Genomic DNA, 18,142 nt, shown 5'->3' on the forward strand with positions numbered 1-18,142 from the left:
CTCTGAAGGCTGCTGCTGCTCTGACTAGAACCCTTCAAAGGCTTTTTATTTGACATGATGACCAGATTCCTTATTGTGGCCTCTACCTACCCACCTCTGCAAGGTCACACCCTCTACTCTCCTCGTCTTCCCCTGCAGGCCTCCGCTCTTGCTGCCTGGCTTTCATTTCCCACCCCAAGGCCTTGGCACAGCTGTTCCCTCCACCTACAGTGCTCTTTCCTTCCTCCAACCTCCGAGTCTCAGTTTAAATGCCATTCTCTCGCTGACCCCTCAGCCCATCAGGAGCTTCCCTCTTATTCTCTTTCATGGAGCCCGAGTCTTTGCTTCATGATGTGTATCACAATGTACATCAGTGTATTATCAGTGAGCTTGGGTGTAGTCTAATGTCTGTCCCCCTAATCCCCGAGATAGCTCAGTGGGGCAAGACTCCCTTGCGAGACTGTGCTGCCCAGGACAGGACTGGGCACATAGCAAGTGCTCAATAAATCATTGTTGAGTGCATGTTGTGATGCCATGACTCCAGAGCCTAGCCTCTCAGCCACCCTGGGAGGGTGCTGAAAAGGGGGACTCAGGTCCCTGGATAACCAAGGGAGACCCCAAGCCACTGAGACAAAATAAATAATAACAGCAACCACTACACACCATCTGCCTTTCTCAGAGGGCTGAGTGCTCAGTTCCCACACAACCCCCTGAACTTGGGAGCAAAGTGTCGACCAGCTTCTCACCCTTGGCACAATGATATTTGGGGGCCAGGTAATTCTGTGTTGTACCCCATGCTTTGTAGGGGGCATTCTTTGCCTCTACCCACTAGATACTAGAAGCATTTCCCTAGTTATGACAACCAAAAATGTCTCCAGACATTGCCAGATGCCCCCACGAAGTTGGAGATAACCCTGTGTTGAGGATGCTAGTGTGGAGGTTAAAGCATATGAACTTCCACTTATGGCTGTTCAGCCTCAGCCATAAGTGCCTGCTCATTTCCTCACCTTTAAAAATGGGGATAATAACAGCCCTTAATTGGTAGAGCTGTGAAGATTTAGTGAGTTTACGACTAAAGAGTCAGCACAGTGTCTAGGCCTTCGGGGGTATTCACTTGGGGTGATATTCTGCCTTCAGAATAAACCATGCAAAGAAGGGATTGCCATCTCCATTTTACAGATGAGAAAATTGAGACTTAGAGGTGAAGTCAGGCTCTAGTCACTGACTGTGAAGTGACATGAAAGGCTGGAATTCAGGTTCTCAGGATTAATGCCCTTTGCCAAATTTTCTTCATGGGTACAAAATGGCCCATTAACTACAGACCACATCTGACCAGTTGCAATCTCTGAGCTGGTGGTGTTACAGTTAATGGGTTAGATCTGCCAGTGTGGAAATAGTGTGAGGTGAATGAGGCACTGGCTTCAGGAGCAAATTTTAAGGGAGTGCCAAACAATCCAGTAATAATTTTATGAATTTTAATAATTGATTTAGAATAATAATTCAAATTAACCCAGAAACATCCATAGTGAACAAACTATCAAAATATAAAATAAAGATAAGATCTAGGGAGTTCCCAACATTGGCTCAGTGGAACAGAATCTGACTAGCATCCATGAGGACGCAGGTTCCATCCCTGCCTTCATTCAGTGGGATAAAGGATCCAACATTGCCGTGAGCTGTGGTATAGGTCGCAGATAAGGCTCAGATCTGGCGTTGCTGTGGCATAGGCCGGCAGCTATAGCTCTGATTCAGCCCTTAGCCTGGGAACCTCCATTTGCAGCAGGTGCAGCCCTAAAAAGAAAAAGAAAAAAAAAAAAAAAGATCCAACTCTGCATTTTCATGACTGTCTCATTCACCTCACTCCAATCCTGCCCCCTGGGATCTTGAAGACCTGCAAAACCACTTGTTGGCACCCTTGGACGGATAACATGGGTAAAACAGTGCCCTCTTCTGGCTCGTAGCAAACACTGCTCCTTTCCTGGAGAACCAAGTTCACCTTCTTTGCCCCTTGAAAGGGCATCTCCATGCTAAAAGTTTTTTCTGGCACCACAGAGCTTTTCACTCTGACCCAATCTAGGTTAAAAGGTTGCAGGCATGTCAGATGATGCTCCCGGCCCACCACTTCCCACTGGCCTCTACACTGCCCTGAGTTTATTTATAGCCTTTCTCTTGTTACTCCTGTAAGTGAAGACTTGTCTCCACTTCTATGGAAGATTCTAAAGCTGCATGTTATAAAGTTGGCCTTTTCAGGCTTGTACATTGAGAAACAGGACCAAGGAGCAGAGAATTCTCACAGCTGCTGACTGGTGAGCAGGGAACTGGCTGCTTCCTTTAACTGCACAATTTCTTATTCTTTTTTCAAGGGCTTGGTAGTTCTTAGCTTTGTTTTTGTTGTTGTTGTTGTTTTTGTTTTTTGTCTTTTTGCCTTTTCTAGGGCCACTCCCACGGCATATGGAGGCTCCCGGGCTAGGGGTCTAATTGGAGCTGTAGCTGCCGGCCTACGCCAGAGCCACAGCAATGCGGGATCCGAGCCACATCTGCGACCTACACCACAGCTCACGGCAACGCCGGATCGTTAACCCACTGAGCAAGGGCAGGGATTGAACCTGCAACCTCATGGTTCCTAGTTGGATTCGTTAACCACTACGCCACGACAGGAACTCCTTAGCTTTGTTTTTATTTATGTTTTACTTTTTATTTTGAAATGATTTCAAACATGCACACAAGTTGCAAAAATAGGAGTTCCTGCCGTTTTGCAATTGGTTAAGAATCCCACTGCAATGGCTTGGGGCACTGCAGAGGCAGGAGTTTGATCCCCAGCTTGGCACAGTGGGTTAAAGGATCTGACATTGCCATAGCTACAAGGTAGATTGCAGCTGCAGCTCAGATTTAATACCTGGCCTGGGGAACTTCTGTATGCCATGGGTAAGACCATAATATATATATTTTTTTTAGTTGCAAAAATAGGAGTTCCCATCATGGCTCAGAAGTAACAAACCCGACTAGTATCCATGAGGACACAGGTTCAATCCCTGGCCTGGCTCACTGGGTTAAGAATCCAGAGTTGCTGTGAGCTATGGTGTAGGTCACAGATACAGCTCAGATCTGGTGTGGCCGTGGCTATGGTGTAGGCAGATCACTACAGCTCCAATTCGACTCCTAGCCTTGGAACTTCCGTATGCCATGGGTGCAGCCCTTAAAAGACACACATACACAAATAATTGCAAAAATAGCCCCCAATTTGCATACCCTTCATCCAGAGTCACTAGTGAACCTTTAGCCACACCTGCTTTTCCATTAGTTTTTTCTGTATATGGATTATTTTTTCTGAACCATTTGAGAGTAAGTTGAGACATTATGACCCTTTACCCGTAAATACTTTGAAGTGATTTCTCAAGGTTAAGCATATTCTTTTACATAACCACAGGAAAAACTAGACAGTTTAGCAGTGATACAACATTATTACCTAATTGGCAAACCTTATTCAAATTTTACCAATTATTCTAATAATGTCCTTTACACAATATTTTCTTTCTGGTTCAGGATTCAGTCCGAGATTATGCATTGTTCTTAGCAGTCCTGTCTCTTTAGTCACCTCTAATCTTTCTTTGTCTTTCATATCTTCAACATTCTTGAAGTGTATAGGCCACTTATTTTGTTGAATCTCCCCCACTTTAAGTTTGCCTAAAGTGTCCTTATGATTACATTCAGGCGATGTATTAGGGACATGAATATTATTTATGCGTCTCATGGAATTTCTTAAATAATCTTATCCCAGTGGTCATAGAGCAGCTAGGTGTTTCTGAGACACAGGAAGCCAATTGAGAAGCTCTTAATTACAGCTAACATTTTTTTGTTTGTATTTTGTCTTTTTGGGGCCGTACCTGTGGCATATGGAAGTTCCCAGGCTAGGAGTCAAACTGGAGCTGTAACTGCCAGGCTACACCACAGCCACAGCAACACAGGATCTGAACCACATCTGTGACCTACACCACAGCTCAGGACAATGCCGGATCCTGAACTCACTAAGTGAGGCCAGGGATCAAACCCTCATCCTCATGGATATTAGTCAGATTTGTTACCACTGAGCCGCAACAGCAACTCCTAACAGCTAACATTTACTGAGCACTTGCTTACTTCCCCTTGTGGCTCAGCAGTAATGAACACAACTAGTATCCATGAGAATATGAGTTCCATTCCTGGCCTTGCTCAGTGGGTTAAGGATCCGGCATTGCCATGAGCTATGGTGTAGGTTGCAGACACAGCTTGGATCCCTCATTGCTGTGGCTGTGGTGTAGGCCAGCAGCTGTAGCTCTGATTCGACCCCTAGCCTGGGAACTTCCATATGCCACAGGTATGGCCCTAAAAAGCAATAAAAAAATAAAATAAAATACTTGCTATTTGACATTCTGATTTACATTTGTTGATTTGGGGGCTGTTCTCCCCTTGGAACAGTGTGGTATGCTGTACTTACATTGGATCACTGCAATATAAAATCATAATAGCAGCCATAGCCCCTGTTAGGGTATTGAGGGCATTAAGCTGTATTAGGGCCCACATTACAAACATTCTTTACAGGTACTCGATTTTTAAACCCTCCCTTCCATCAAGTATTACTATTATCCTCATTTTACAGAAGAGGAAATGGAGCCTCAGGAAGGGTGAGTCACTTGCCCCAGATCTCACAGCAAGTAAGAGGCACAATCAACACTGTTTCACCAGAATTGGAGCACCTAGTCAGTCTCCGATAACGTGTTCTCCCTGGAAGGGAGCAGTGATAAGGCCCCATCAATATTCCATCTTGGAACAGCAAGAACAATCCATGTCCCCATCTCTTGGACCCCCTGTATGTGGGGCACTCTCTCCATGTGTTTTGAACCCTCCTGCTTACCCCACACAGAGGGCACATGAGAGCTAGGAAGACACCCCAGGCTCTGAGTAGGGGACTTCAGTAGGTTATGTGGTATTCTCTGTGGATAGACACTCCTTCTGGGTCATCATGGATTAGGTAATTATATATAGCTCTACTGAAAACCACATCAGTCCCAAAGACTGGGTGGGGAGGGTAGTAATGAGCGGAAGGTGTCAGTGCTTAATCAGACAGTGACTCATGAATAATTCTCAAAGCAAGGATCCCATTTCAGGATGGAATTTCTCCTCTGCATGCAAAACCTGCTCCAGAGTTGTCCCCAAACTGGACTGAGATGCAAGCATGTGTCATTCATAACACATGACCTTAGGAAATCAGCCTACTAAGTATGCAGGGGGATACAAAGATGAGTAAGACAGCTTCCGCCCTGGAGGACTCATATAGTTAATTCAACTTACCTTTGGCTTCATTGAGTTTTCTGTGTTGCTGAGCTATCCTTCTACATCCTGTGGCTACAAAACTGTAATGATTTTGAATTTCCATTGTAAGTCTGGGACTCAAACTTTCTTCTTCTTCTTCTTTTTTAAATTCATCCTTTTATTTTTATTTCTTTTCTTTTTTTTTTTTTTTTTGCCACCCGCAGCATATGAATTTCCAGGGCCAGGGATCAGATCTGATCTGCAGTTGCGGCCTAAGTTGCAGAGGCAGCAATGCTGGATCCTTAACCTGCTGTGCCTGGCCAGGGATCGAACCCGTGTCCCAGTGCTCCTGAGACGCCACTGATCCTGTTGTACCACATTGGGAACTCCTCAAACCTTCTTGAGTCCCATTGGCCACCATTTTATCTGGACTATTATAACTCCTCTGACTGCAGAGTCAGGAAGGGTAGACAGCTGTCCTGATTTGCCCAAGGCTGAGTGGGGTATGTTCAGTGTTAAGACAGGGAAAGTCCCACGCAAATCAGAATGAATTGGTCACCCTTATGCTGGAAACATGAGCAGCAGGAGGGGAATGAGTAGGTGGGAGAGGAATAATAGCCAACACTTACTTGCAATCTACAGATTCAGTGCAATCCCTATCAAATTACCAAACACATTCTTCGCAGAACTAGAACAGAATATTTTAAAATTTGTATGGAAACACAAGAGACCCCAAATAGTCAAATCAGTATTGAAAAAGAAAAGTGAAAATGGAGGAATCCAGCTTCCCGACTTTAGACAATACTACAAAGTTACAGTCATCAAAACAATATGGTACTGGCACAAAAACAAAAATATAGACCAATGGAACAGGATAGAAAGCTGAGATATAAACCCTAACACCTATGGGCAACTACTCTTTGACAGAGGAGGACAGAACATACAGTGGAAGAGAGATAGCCTCTTCAATAAGTGGCACTAGGAAAACTGGAAAGCTTCATGTAAGAGAATGAAATTAGAACATTGTCTAACACCATACACAAAAATAAACTCAAAATGGATTACATACCTAAATATAAGACCAGACACCATAAAACTCCTACAGGAAAACATAGGCAGAAGGCTCTTTGACATAAATCACAGCAACATCTTGTTTGATCCACTTCCTAGAGTAAAGACAATAAAGACACAAATAAACCAATGGGACGTAACCAAACTCAAAAGTTTTTGCACAGCATAGGAAACCATTAAAAGAACAAAAAGACAACCCACAGAATGGGAGATAATCTTTGCCAATGATGCAACAGACAAGGGCTAATCTCAAAAATATACAAAACACATGCAACTCAACAAAAAGCCAAACAAACCCAATTGAAAAATGGACAGAAGACCTAAATAGATATTTCACCAAAGAAGACATACAGATGGCCAGCAGGCATGTGAAAAAATGTTCAATATCACTAATTATTAGAGAAATACAAATCAAAACTACAATGAGGTACCACCTCACACAATGGCCATCATTACAAGTCAACAACAAATGCTGGAGAGGCTGTGGAGAAAAGGGAACCCTCCTACACGATGGGTGGGAATGTAAATTGGTACAATTACTATAGAAAACAGTATGGAGGTACCTCAGGAAACTAAATATAGAACTACCATGTGACTCAGCAATTCCACTGCTGGGCATATATCCAGACAAAACTTTCACTGAGAAAGATACATGCACCAGTATGTTCATCACAGCAGTATTCGCAATAGCCGAGACATGGAAACAACCTAAACGCCCATTGACGGATGAATGGATTAAGAAGATGTGATACAAATATACAATGGAATATTACTTAGCCATAAAAAAACAAACTAGTGCCATTTGCAGCAACATGGATGGAACTAGACTCTCATATTGAGTGAAGTAAGCCAGGAAGAGACAGACAAATACCATATGATATCACTTATTTGTGGAATATAAAATATGAAACAGGAGTTCCTGTAGTGGCTCAGTGGTTAACCCCACTAGCATCCATGAGGACGCAGGTTCAATCCCTGGCCTTGCTCAGTAGGTTAAGGATCCAGCATTGTCGTGAGCTGTGGTATAGGTTGCAGACACTGCTCAGATCTGGCATTGCTGTGGCTGTGGTGTAGACCAGCAGCTACAGCTCCTATTCGACCCCTAGCCTGGGAACCTCCATATGCTGTAGGCACAGCCCTAAAAAAAGAAAAAAGACAAAAATAAATAAATAAAATATGGAACAAATGATCCTATCTAAAAATAACACACAAGCAAACAAAAAACAGAAACAGATCACGGCTAAGAAGAGCAGACTTGGGGTTCCCAGGCAAGGGAAGAGGAAGGGGGTGTTGGATGGATGGTTGGGGGAATGCAAACTGTTATTTTTGGAATGGATTGGCAGTGGGATCCTAATGTACAGCACAGGGAAATGTGTGTGATTGGGTCACTTTGTTGTACAACAGAACTTGATGAAACATTGTAAATCAACTATACTTTAATAATAATAAAGAATTTGGGGATATAAAAGAATTTTAAGCTATTTAGTAGCAATATAATTCCAGTTTGCTATTTTCATTTTTATTTATTTTATTTATTTATTTATTTATTTATTTATTTATTTATTTATTTATTGGTCTTTTTGCCATTTCTTGGGCCGCTGCCTCGGCATATGGAGGTTCCCAGACTAGGGGTCCAATCGGAGCTGTAGCCACCGGCCTACGCCAGAGCCACAACAACGCAGGATCCGAGCCATGTCTGCAACCTACACCATAGCTCATGGCAACGCCAGATCGTTAACCCACTGAGCAAGGGCAGGGACCGAACCCGCAACCTCATGGTTCCTTGTCGGATTCGTTAACCACTGCGCCACAACGGGAACTCCACCAGTTTGCTATTTAATTTTAAAGAAAAAAAAAGAATTTAGTAACATAGAACAAATTTATGAAGTAAGTTCTCTATTATCCCTATTTTGCAGAGGTGTAACTCGACCCCAGAGAGAATAAGCAACTCGTTGGAGTGTATATTTGATAAATGTCAGTCAAACCTTCCAGAGAGCAGTGTGTTCCCAGCCATTACTCTGCACCACCTAAGAGGTAGTACAGGTAAATGTGAGGCAGGTTATGTCTCAAAGCTGTATTTGAAAAGTCGGCACTTTCTGCAAAGCCCAAGAGAAGATAGTATATCTCTAAACGCTCAAATCACAGTTCCTTCAGGGGAATAAAGAGAATGGCAATTAAAAAAAAAAAAAAAGAAGTGGTTCCTATTGTGGCTCAGCAGGTTTTGAACCTGACTAGTATCCATTGGGGTCAGTCCCTGGCCTCACTCAGTGGGTTTGGCATTACTGTGTGCTGTGCTGTGGGTTGCAGATGCAGCTAGGATCTGGTGTTGCTGTGGCTGTAGTGTAGGCCGGAGCTATAGCTCCAATTTGACCCCTAGACTGGGAACTTACATATGCTGCAGGTATGGCCCTAAAAAGCAAAATAAATAAATTAATTAATTAATTAAAAAATTATATTTGAAATTAATTCTCAGAAATTGGAAGCAGACTCCTCTGGAAGCAGACGTCAGTGGAAGTGGTTTCCATGGAGACCCAATTACATCCAGCCAAGCTGTGATCACATGTAGCCTCAGTGATGGGAAGCTGCCATCATTAAATAAGGTTCATTTTTTTTCTTTTTTTCACTTTTATTTGCATTTATTTTACACCGAATTTATTCCCAGGCCCTAAGTTTTTGTTTCTTCAGTTTATTCTGGGATATCTTTTTCTTTCTTCTGTGCAACTTCCTCTTCTGGTTTAGGAACAATCTGCTCTTCTTTAGTAAGAATCATCTCAGTATGGCAAAGAGAATTCCTAAATGTGTTAAGTCAACCATAAGCTCACTAGATCCTACACTCCTTCATGGGGGCTTTGTTCACCTGGATATGCCCTTTGACCAGAGGATCTATATGTAAACCCTTAAGCAGTATGCTTTGCATTTTTAAGCATGTGCAATAAAAATCTACTGCTCTTTCTGGGCCATTGACCCTGCGTCCTGCACCTCTGATTGACCTGGGTACACCTACCAGCTCCACCACTATAGTGACAGAATGGCACATGTTGCTTCTGTAAAGTGACATCCTTCAGACACTTGGTGGATTTGGGGATATACATTCCCTTAATGGCCTGGGCAGCTTCACGAGTGTTCTTAAAGTGAACCCGAAGTTTTTTTTTAGTTTCAAATCGATTTGTTTTTCTCTATTTGATGCAGAAATATTATGTTTTTTTAAAATTCAGTGAATTGTATTACATTTATAGTTGTGCAACCATCATCACAACCTAATTTTAGAACATTTCCATCCCTCCCCCCCCAACCTGTCTCTTTTGGTAACCATAAGGTTTTCAAAGTCTATGAGTCTGTTTTTGTTCTGCAAAGAAGTTCATTGTATCTTTTTTTAGATTCCACGTGTAAGTCATAGCATATAATGTTTGTGTCTGACTATCTGACTAACTTCACTTAGAATGATAATTTCTAGGTCCAACTTTATTGCTGCAAATGCCATTATTTCATTCCTTTTTTATGGCTGAGTAATATTCCACAGTGTGTATATACCACATCTTCTTTATCTGCTCCTCTGTCAGTGGACATTTAGGTTGCTTCCATGTCTTGGCTATTGTATATAGTGCTACAGTGAATACTAGGGTACACGTATCTTTTCAAATCATGGTTTTCTCTGAATAGATACCCAGGAGTGGGATTGCTGGATCTTATGGTAATTCTATTTTTAGTTTTTTGGGGGAATTTCCATAGTGGTTGAACCAATTTATATTCCCACCAGTGTAGGAAGGTTCCCTTTTCACCACACCTTTTCCAGCATTTATTGTTTGTGGACTTTTTGATGATGGCCATTCTTGCTGGTGTAAGATAGTACCTCATAGTAGTTCCATTTGCATCTCTCTAATAATCAGTGATCTTGAACATCTTTTCGTGCATATTTTTGGGTTTCTCTGTGTCTTCTTTTGATAATTGTCTATTTATATATCCTGCCAATTTTTTTATGGCTTTGTTTGTCTTTTTAATATTGAGCTGAAGGAGGTGTTTGTATATTTGGATATTAACCCCTTGTCAGTTGCTTCATTTGCAAATATTTTCTCCCATTCTGTGGGTTGTCTTTTCATTTTGTTTAGGGTTTCCTTTGCTGTGCAGAAACCTTTAAGTTTAATTAGGTCCCATTTTTTTATTTTGTTTTTGTTGTCATTACTCTAGGAGGTGGATTTGAGAAGATACTGCTGTGGTTTATGTCAGAGTGTGTTTGGCCTATGTTTTCCTCTAAGAATTTTAAGTGTTTGGTCTTATATTTAGGACTTTAATCCATTTTGAATTTATTTTTGTGTATGGTGTCAGGGAGTGTTCTAATTTCATTCTTTTACATGTAGCTGTCCAGTTTTCCCAGCAGCGGTTATTTAAGGGTCTGTCTTTTCTCCATTGTATGTTCTTGCCTCTTTTGTCATAGATTAGTTGACTCTAGGTGTATGGGTTTAATTCTGGGCTTTCTATCCTGTTCCATTGACCTATATTCTGTTTTTGTGTCAGTAACATACTGTTTTGAGGACTGTAGCTTTGTAGTATAGTCTGAAGTCAGGGAGCCTGATTCCTCCAGCTTCATTTTTCTTTCTCAGGATATCTTTGGCTATTCTGGGTCTTATGTGCTTCCAAACAGACTTTCAAATATTTTGTTCGAGTTCTGTGAAAAATGCCATTGGTAATTTGATGGGGATTGCATCGAATCTGTAGATTGCCTTCAGTAGTATATTCATTGTGATAATATTGATTCTTCCAGTCCAAGAGCATGGTATACCTTTCCATTTGTTTATGTCATCTTTACTTTATTTTATCAATGTCTTACAGTTTTCAGAGTACAGTACTTGTCTCTTTAGGTGGGTTTATTCCTAGGTCTTTTTTTTTTTTTTTTTTTTTTTTTTTTGATGTGATGGTAAATGGGATTGTTTGCCTAATTTCTCTTTCTCCCATCTTTCATTGTTAGTTTATAGAAATGCAGTTGCTTTCTGTGTATTAATTTTGTATCTTGCAACTTTACCAAATTCATTGATGAGCCCAAACAGTTTTCTAGTAGAGTCTTTAGGATTTTCTAGGTATTGTATCATGTCATCTGCAAATAGTGATAGTTTTACTTCTTCCTTTCCAATCTGGATTTCTTTTATTTTTTTTTTCTCTGATTAGTGTGGCTAGGACTTCCAAAACTACGTTGAATAGTAGTGACAAGCGCGAACATCCTTGTCTTGTTCCTGATCTTAGTGGGAATTCTTTCAGCTTTTCACCTTTGAGAATGTTGTTAGCTTTGGGTTTGTCATATATGGCCTTTATTATTTTGAGATAGATTCCCTCTATGCCCACTTTCTGGATGGTTTTTATCAGATATGGATGTTGGATTTTGTCAAGCTTTTTCTGCATCTGTTGTGAGGATTGTATGGTTTTTATTCTTCAGTTTGTTAATGTGATGTATCACATTGATTTTCAGATATTGAAAAGTCCTTGCATCCCTGCAATAAATTTCACCTGAGCATGGAGTATGATCCTTTTAATATATTGCTGGATTCAGTTTGCTAGTACTTTGTTGAGGATTTTTGCACCTATATTCATCAGTGACATTGTCCTGTAATTTTCTTTTTTTTTGTTGTATATTCATCTTTTTTTGGTATCAGGGTGATGGTGGCCCCATACAATGATTTTGGAGTGTTCCTTCTGCAATTTTTTGGAGTAGTTCAAAAGATAGGTGTTAACTTTTCTCTAAATTTATGTTTTTTATTTTTTAATTGTTTTATTTAATGATTTTTCTTTTTTTCCATTATAGCTGATTTACAGTGTTCTGTCAATTTTCTACTGTATAGCAAGGTGACCCAGTCACACATATACATTCCTTTTTATCACATTATCATGCTCCATCTAGTCACTACTAGATATAATTCCCAATGCTATATATCAGGATCTCATCGCTTATCCATTCCAAAGGCAATAGTTTTCATCTATTAACCCCAAATTCCCAGTCCATCCCACTCCCCACCACCCAGTCGGCAACCACAAGTCTGTTCTCCATGTCCATGATTTTCTTTTCTGTGGAAAGTTTCATTTGAGCTGTATATTAGATTCCAGTTATAAGTGATATCATATTGTATTTGTCTGTCTCTTTCTGACTTCCTTCACTCAGTATGAGAGTCTCTAGTTCCATCCATGTTGCTGCAAATGGCATTATTTTGTTCCTTTTTATGGCTGAGTAGTATTCCATTGTGTATATATACCAAATCTTCCTAATCCAATTATCTGTTGATGGACATTTGGGTTGTTTCTATGTCTTGGCTATTGTGAATAGTGCTGTGATGAACATGCGGGTGCATGTGTCTTTTTTAAAGAAAGTGTTGTCTGGATATATGCCCAAGAGTGGAATTTCTGGGTCATATGGTAGTTTTATGTATAGATTTCTAAGGTACCGCCATACTGTTTTCCATAGTAGTTGTACCAGCTTACATTCCCACCAACAGTGCTGGAGGGTTCCCTTTTTTCCACACTCCCTCCAACATTTATTATTTGTGGACGTATTAATGATGGCCATTCTGACTGGTGTGAGATGGTATCTTATAGTAGTTTTGATTTGCATTTCTCTAATAATCAGTGATGTTGAGCATTTTTTTCATGTGCTTGTTGGCCATCTGTATATCTTCTTTGGAAAAATGTCTATTTAGGTCTTTTTCTCTCCTCTAAATTTTTAATAAAATTTGCCTGTGAAGCCATCCGGTCCTGGACTTTTGTTTGTTGGAAGTTTTTAAATCATAGTTTCAATTTCAGTACTTATGATTGGTCTATTCATCTTTCCTATTTCATCTTGGTTTAGTCTTGGAAGATTGTACTTTTCTAGGAATTTGTCCGTTTCATCTAAATTGTCCATTTTATTGGCGTATAGTTTCTTGTAGTAGTCTGTTATAATCCTTTGGATTTCTGTGATGTCCATTGTAACTTCTTTTTTAGTTCTAATTTTATTTATTTGAGTGCTGTCTATTTTTTTTTCTTGATGAGTCTGGCTAAGGGTTTATCAATTTTGTTGATCTTTTCAAAGAATCAGCTTTTGGTTTCATTGATCAAATTTTCTATGGTTTTCTTCTTTTCTGTTTCATTTATTTCTGCTCTGATTTTTATGACTTCCTTCCTTCTGCTAACTTTGGGTTTTGTCTGTTCTTCTTTCTCTAGTTGCTTTAGGTGTAAAGTTAGGTTGTTGATTTGATATTTTTCTTGTTTCCTGAGGTAGGCTTGTATTGCTATAAACTTTCCTCTTAGAACTGCTTTTGCTGTATCCCATAGGTTTTGGATTGTAGTCTCATTGTTGTCATTTGCTTCTAGGTATTTTTAAATTTCCTCTTTGATTTCTTCAGTCATCCATTGGTTGTCTAGTAACATGTTGTTTAGACTCCATGTATTTTTGTTTTTTGCAGTTTTTTTTCTTGGTGTTGATTTCTGGTCTCATAGTGTTATGGTCAGAAAAGATGCCTAACATGATTTCAGTTTTCTTTTTTTTTTTTTTTTTTGTCTTTTGTTGTTGTTGTTGTTGCTATTTCTTGGGCCGCTCCCGCGGCATATGGAGGTTCCCAGGCTAGGGGTCAAATCGGAGCTGTAGCCACCGGCCTACGCCTGAGCCACAGCAACTCGGGATCCGAGCCATGTCTGCAACCTACACCACAGCTCACGGCAACGCCGGATCGTTAACCCACTGAGCAAGGGCAGGGACCGAACCCGCAACCTCATGGTTCCTAGTCGGATTCGTTAACCACTGCACCACGACGGGAACTCCTGATTTCAGTTTTCTTAAATTTACTGAGGCTTGATTTGTGGCCCACAATGTGATCCATCCTAGAGAATGTTTTGTGTGCACTTGAGAAGGATGTATATTCTGCTGCTTTTGAATGGAATGTGTTATAACTATCTATTAAGTCCATCTGGTCTAATGTATCATTTAAAGCCTGTGTTTCCTTGTTGGTTTTCTGTCTGGATGACCTGTCCATTGCTGTGAGTGGGGTATGTAAGGCCTCTACTATTATTGTGTTATTATTGATTTCTCCTTTTAAGGCTGTTAGCAGTTGCCTTATATATTGAGGTGATCCTATGTTGGGTGCATATATGTTTACAATTTTTATATCTTATTCTTGGATTGATTCTTTGCTTATTATGTAATGTCCTTCGTCTCTCATAACATTCTTTATTTTAAGGTCTGTTTTGTCTGATGCAAGTATTGCTACTCCAGCTTTCTTTTGAATTGCATTTGCATAGAATATTTTCTTCCATCCTCTCACTTTCAGTTTGTATGTGTCCCTAGAACTAAAGTGGGTCTCTGAAAACAGCATATATATGGGTTTAATATATAAGGTATATTTAAGGTAATTATTGATCTGTGTGTTCTTATTGCTTTTTTTTTTTTTTTTTTTGGTTTTTTAGGTCTGCACCCTCAGTATGTGGAAGTACCCAGGGTAGGGGTCAAATTGAAGCTATAGCTGCCAGCCTACACCACAGCCATAGCAACATGGGATCTGCGCCTTGTCTGTGACCTACATTGCAATGCTGGATCCCAACACATTGAGTAAGGCTAGGGAGTGAACCCACATCCTCAAGGATACTAGTTGGATTTGTTTCTGCTTCACCATAGTGGGAACTCTCTGTTCACTGTTTTGTATTAAATTGATATTTTTTCTTATTGATATTTTTTCTTCCCTTCTTCTCTTGTGGTTTGATAACTATCTTTAGTGTTGCTCTTTGGATTGCTTTTTCTTATTTGTGTGTGTATCTACTGTAAATTTTTGGTTTGCAGTTACCCTGAAGTTTTGATATAGGAGTCCATATATATACAAGATTGTTTTAAGTTCTTGGTCTCTATTGCAAATACATCTCGGGATCCTGAATTTGTACCCTCCTCTTCTCATGATTTCTGCTTTTGGTAGAATATTTGTGTGTAGATGATTTCCTACCTTTACTATACATATGCCTTTACTCATGAGCCTTGTCATTTGTAATATTTTTGTTTCTGGTTGTGGCCTTTTCCACCTAGAGAAGTTTCTTTAGTATTTGTTGTGAAGCTGGTTTAGTGGTGCTCAATTATCTTAGCTATTGCTTGTCTGTAAAGCTTTTGATTTCTTCTTCAAATCTGAATGAGAGCCTTACTGGGTACAGCAATCTTGGTTGGAGGTTTTTTTTTTTTTTTTCCCTTTCATCACTTAAGTATATCATGCCACTCCCTTCTGGCCTGCAGAGTTTCTGCTGAAAAATCAGCCAAAAACCCTATCAGTGTTCCCTTGTATGTTATTTGTTGCTTCTCTCTAGCTGCTTTCAGTATTTTCTCTTTGTCTTTAATTTTGGTCAGTTTGATTAATACGTGTTCCTCCCTGAATTTATTTTATGTTGTACTTGTTGTGCTTCCTGGACTTGAGTGAGTGATTCCTTTCCCATGTTAGGGAAATTTTCAACTATTATCTCTTCAAATGTTTTCTCTGGCCCTTTCTCTCTCTCTTCTCCTTCTGGCACCCATATAATATGGATGCTGGTGCATTTAAAGTTGTCCCAGAGTTCTCTTAAACTGTCTTCATTTCTTTTCAATCTTTTTTCTCTTTTCTATTCTACGTCAGTGGCTTCCACCACTCTGTCCTCCACCTCGCTTGTTCATTCCTCTGCCTCCTATATTCTGCTATTGGTTTATTCTAGTGAACTTTTTATTTCATTTATTGTATTTTGTATCCCTGCTTGCTTAATCTTTAAATCTTATATTTCTTTATTCATTATTTCTTGTAATTTATCCATCTGTGCCTCCAGTTTATTTCCAAGATCTTGAATCATCTTTACTACCATCAGTCTAAAGTCTTTTTTGTGGAGGTTGGTAATCTCCAGATCACTTAGGTATTTTTCTGTTGTTGTTTTTTTTTTCTTGTTCCTTTATCTGAGTCATAATTCTCTGCCTGTTGATTTTATATAGATTTTGTGTGTGTGTGGTCTCCTTTTTGCAGGCAATAGGGTAGTAGCCTCTCTTGCTTCTGGTGTCTGCCCCTTGTGGCTGAAGTTGGTACAGGAGCTTGTTGATGGGAGGGGCTGGTGAACCCACATCCTCAAGGATACTAGTTGGATTTGTTTCTGCTACACCACCTGTAGGTAGAGCTGACTCTTGTCCCTCTGGTGGGTGGGGCTTTGTTTCTGGGTGTGGTTAGAGACAGCTGTGTGCCTAGGGTCTTTAGGCAGCCTGTTTGCTGATGGGTGGGGCTGTGTTCCCACGCTCTTTGTTGTTTGGCCTGGGGCTTCTCAGCCCTGATGGGTGGGGCCAGGTTTTTCCAAAATGGTCACCTCTACAGGAGTTTATGCTGATGATTATTCCCTAGACCTTTGCCTCCAGTGTCCTTTCCCTAGAAGGAACCACGTCTCCCCCTGTTTTCCCAGGAGATCCTCAGGCAGGTCTGACCCAGATTCCTCTGGAATCTCTGCTTTGCCCTGGGACCCAGTGCACAGGAAAGCCTGTGTGTGTCATTTAAGAGTGGAGTCTCCATTTCCCCCAGTTCCGTGGAGTTCTTGCACATAAGCCCTGCTGGCCTTCAACACCAAATGCTCCAGGGGCTCCTCCTTCCAATGCCAAATCCCATAAGTGTGGGAACCTGATGTAGGACTCAGAACTGTCAATCCTGTGGGTGAGCCTCTGCAGTATAGTTCTTTCCAGTCTGTGGGTCGCCCACTTGGAGGGTATGAGGTTGCTTATATCACATGATCACCCCTCCTACCATCTCAGTGTGGCCTCCTCTTTGTCTTTTGGTATAAGATATCTTTTTTGGTAGTTTCCAGCCTATTTTGTTGATGGTTGTTCAGCAGTTGGTTGTAATTTTGTTGTTTTCATGAGAGAAAGTGAGCTCCAGTCCTTCTACTTCGCCATCTTAATCCTGTCTCTTGAACCCGAAGATTTGAACCTCTTGATTTTCATGATCTTTTGAGGTTTTCTGGGTCAAACGAATAGTGAATCATTTTCAGAGGTCACCTCAGGATGTTTAAAGGGAAGAGAAATGAGGTGCATTTCTTTCTTTTTTTGGCCTTGCCTGTGGCATGTGGAAATTCTCTGGCCAGAGATTGAACCTGTGCCACAGCAGCGACCTGGGCCACTACAGTGACAGTGCCAGATCCTTAACCAACTGTACCACAGGGGAACTCCTGAGGTACATCTCTTAAGAAAAGACCCTCAGTAGAAATTTCCTGAGCTTCCCACAAGGCCTGCTCCATAGTTTTGGACTTTTAGGAGTCTCCATGGCAGCCTGCAAAATATAAGTCTTATACAGGTTCCCAGTAGGTACTCATTGAGCACCATATGATACAGCAGTCATGAGCATGGTTTCAGGGGCATTCCCATTGTGGTTCAGTGGTAACAGATCTGACAAGTATCCATGAGGACATGGGTTCAATCCCTGGCCCTGCTCAGTGGGTTAAGGATCCTGTGTTGACATGAGCTGTGGTGTAGGCTGCAGATGAGGCTTGGATCTGGCATTGCTGTGGCTGTAGTATAGGCCAGCAGCTACAGCTCCCATTGGACCCCTGGCCTGGGAACTTCCATATGCTGTGAGTGCAGCCCTAAAAAGACAAGAAAAAAAAGAACGTGGGAGTTTCTGTCATGGCTTAGCAGAAATGAACCTGACTAGTATCCATGAGGATGTGGGTTTGATCCCTGGCCTCACTCAGTAGCTTAAGGATCCGACATTGTTGTGAGCTGTGGTGTAGGATGCAGACACGGCTCGAATCTGGCATTGCTGTGGCTGTGGTGTAGGCCAGCAGCTGTAGCTCTGAATCAACCCCTAGCCTGGGAAAC

At 41.0% G+C, this 18,142-nt stretch overlaps 1 protein-coding gene across 7 annotated transcripts in view; it reads left to right on the forward strand.

The window, feature by feature from the left end:
* The window catches only part of ABHD6 (abhydrolase domain containing 6, acylglycerol lipase), a 104,690-nt gene that overhangs the window by 29,872 nt on the left and 56,676 nt on the right, over window positions 1-18,142 (forward strand). For 2 of the 7 annotated variants that reach the window (XM_084988772.1, XM_084988774.1), the window contains 2 exons: window positions 8,256-8,382; window positions 8,813-8,939. The exons of 2 other annotated variants lie outside the window; for them this stretch is intronic. The gene's annotated coding sequence lies outside the window, so the exon portion shown is untranslated. Of the gene's footprint in view, window positions 1-2,040; window positions 2,286-8,255; window positions 8,383-8,812; window positions 8,940-18,142 lie in introns of those variants that run through there. 3 more of the 7 variants (XM_021069089.2, XM_084988771.1, XM_021069091.2) reach the window with 3 other exon arrangements.

This window comes from Sus scrofa, chromosome 13, assembly GCF_054392235.1.
Source record: "Sus scrofa isolate SSC_HxYL_T2T_F1_AM1 chromosome 13, Sscrofa_HxYL_maternal_Yorkshire_Landrace_v2.0, whole genome shotgun sequence".
Classification (NCBI taxonomy): Eukaryota; Metazoa; Chordata; class Mammalia; order Artiodactyla; family Suidae; genus Sus; species Sus scrofa.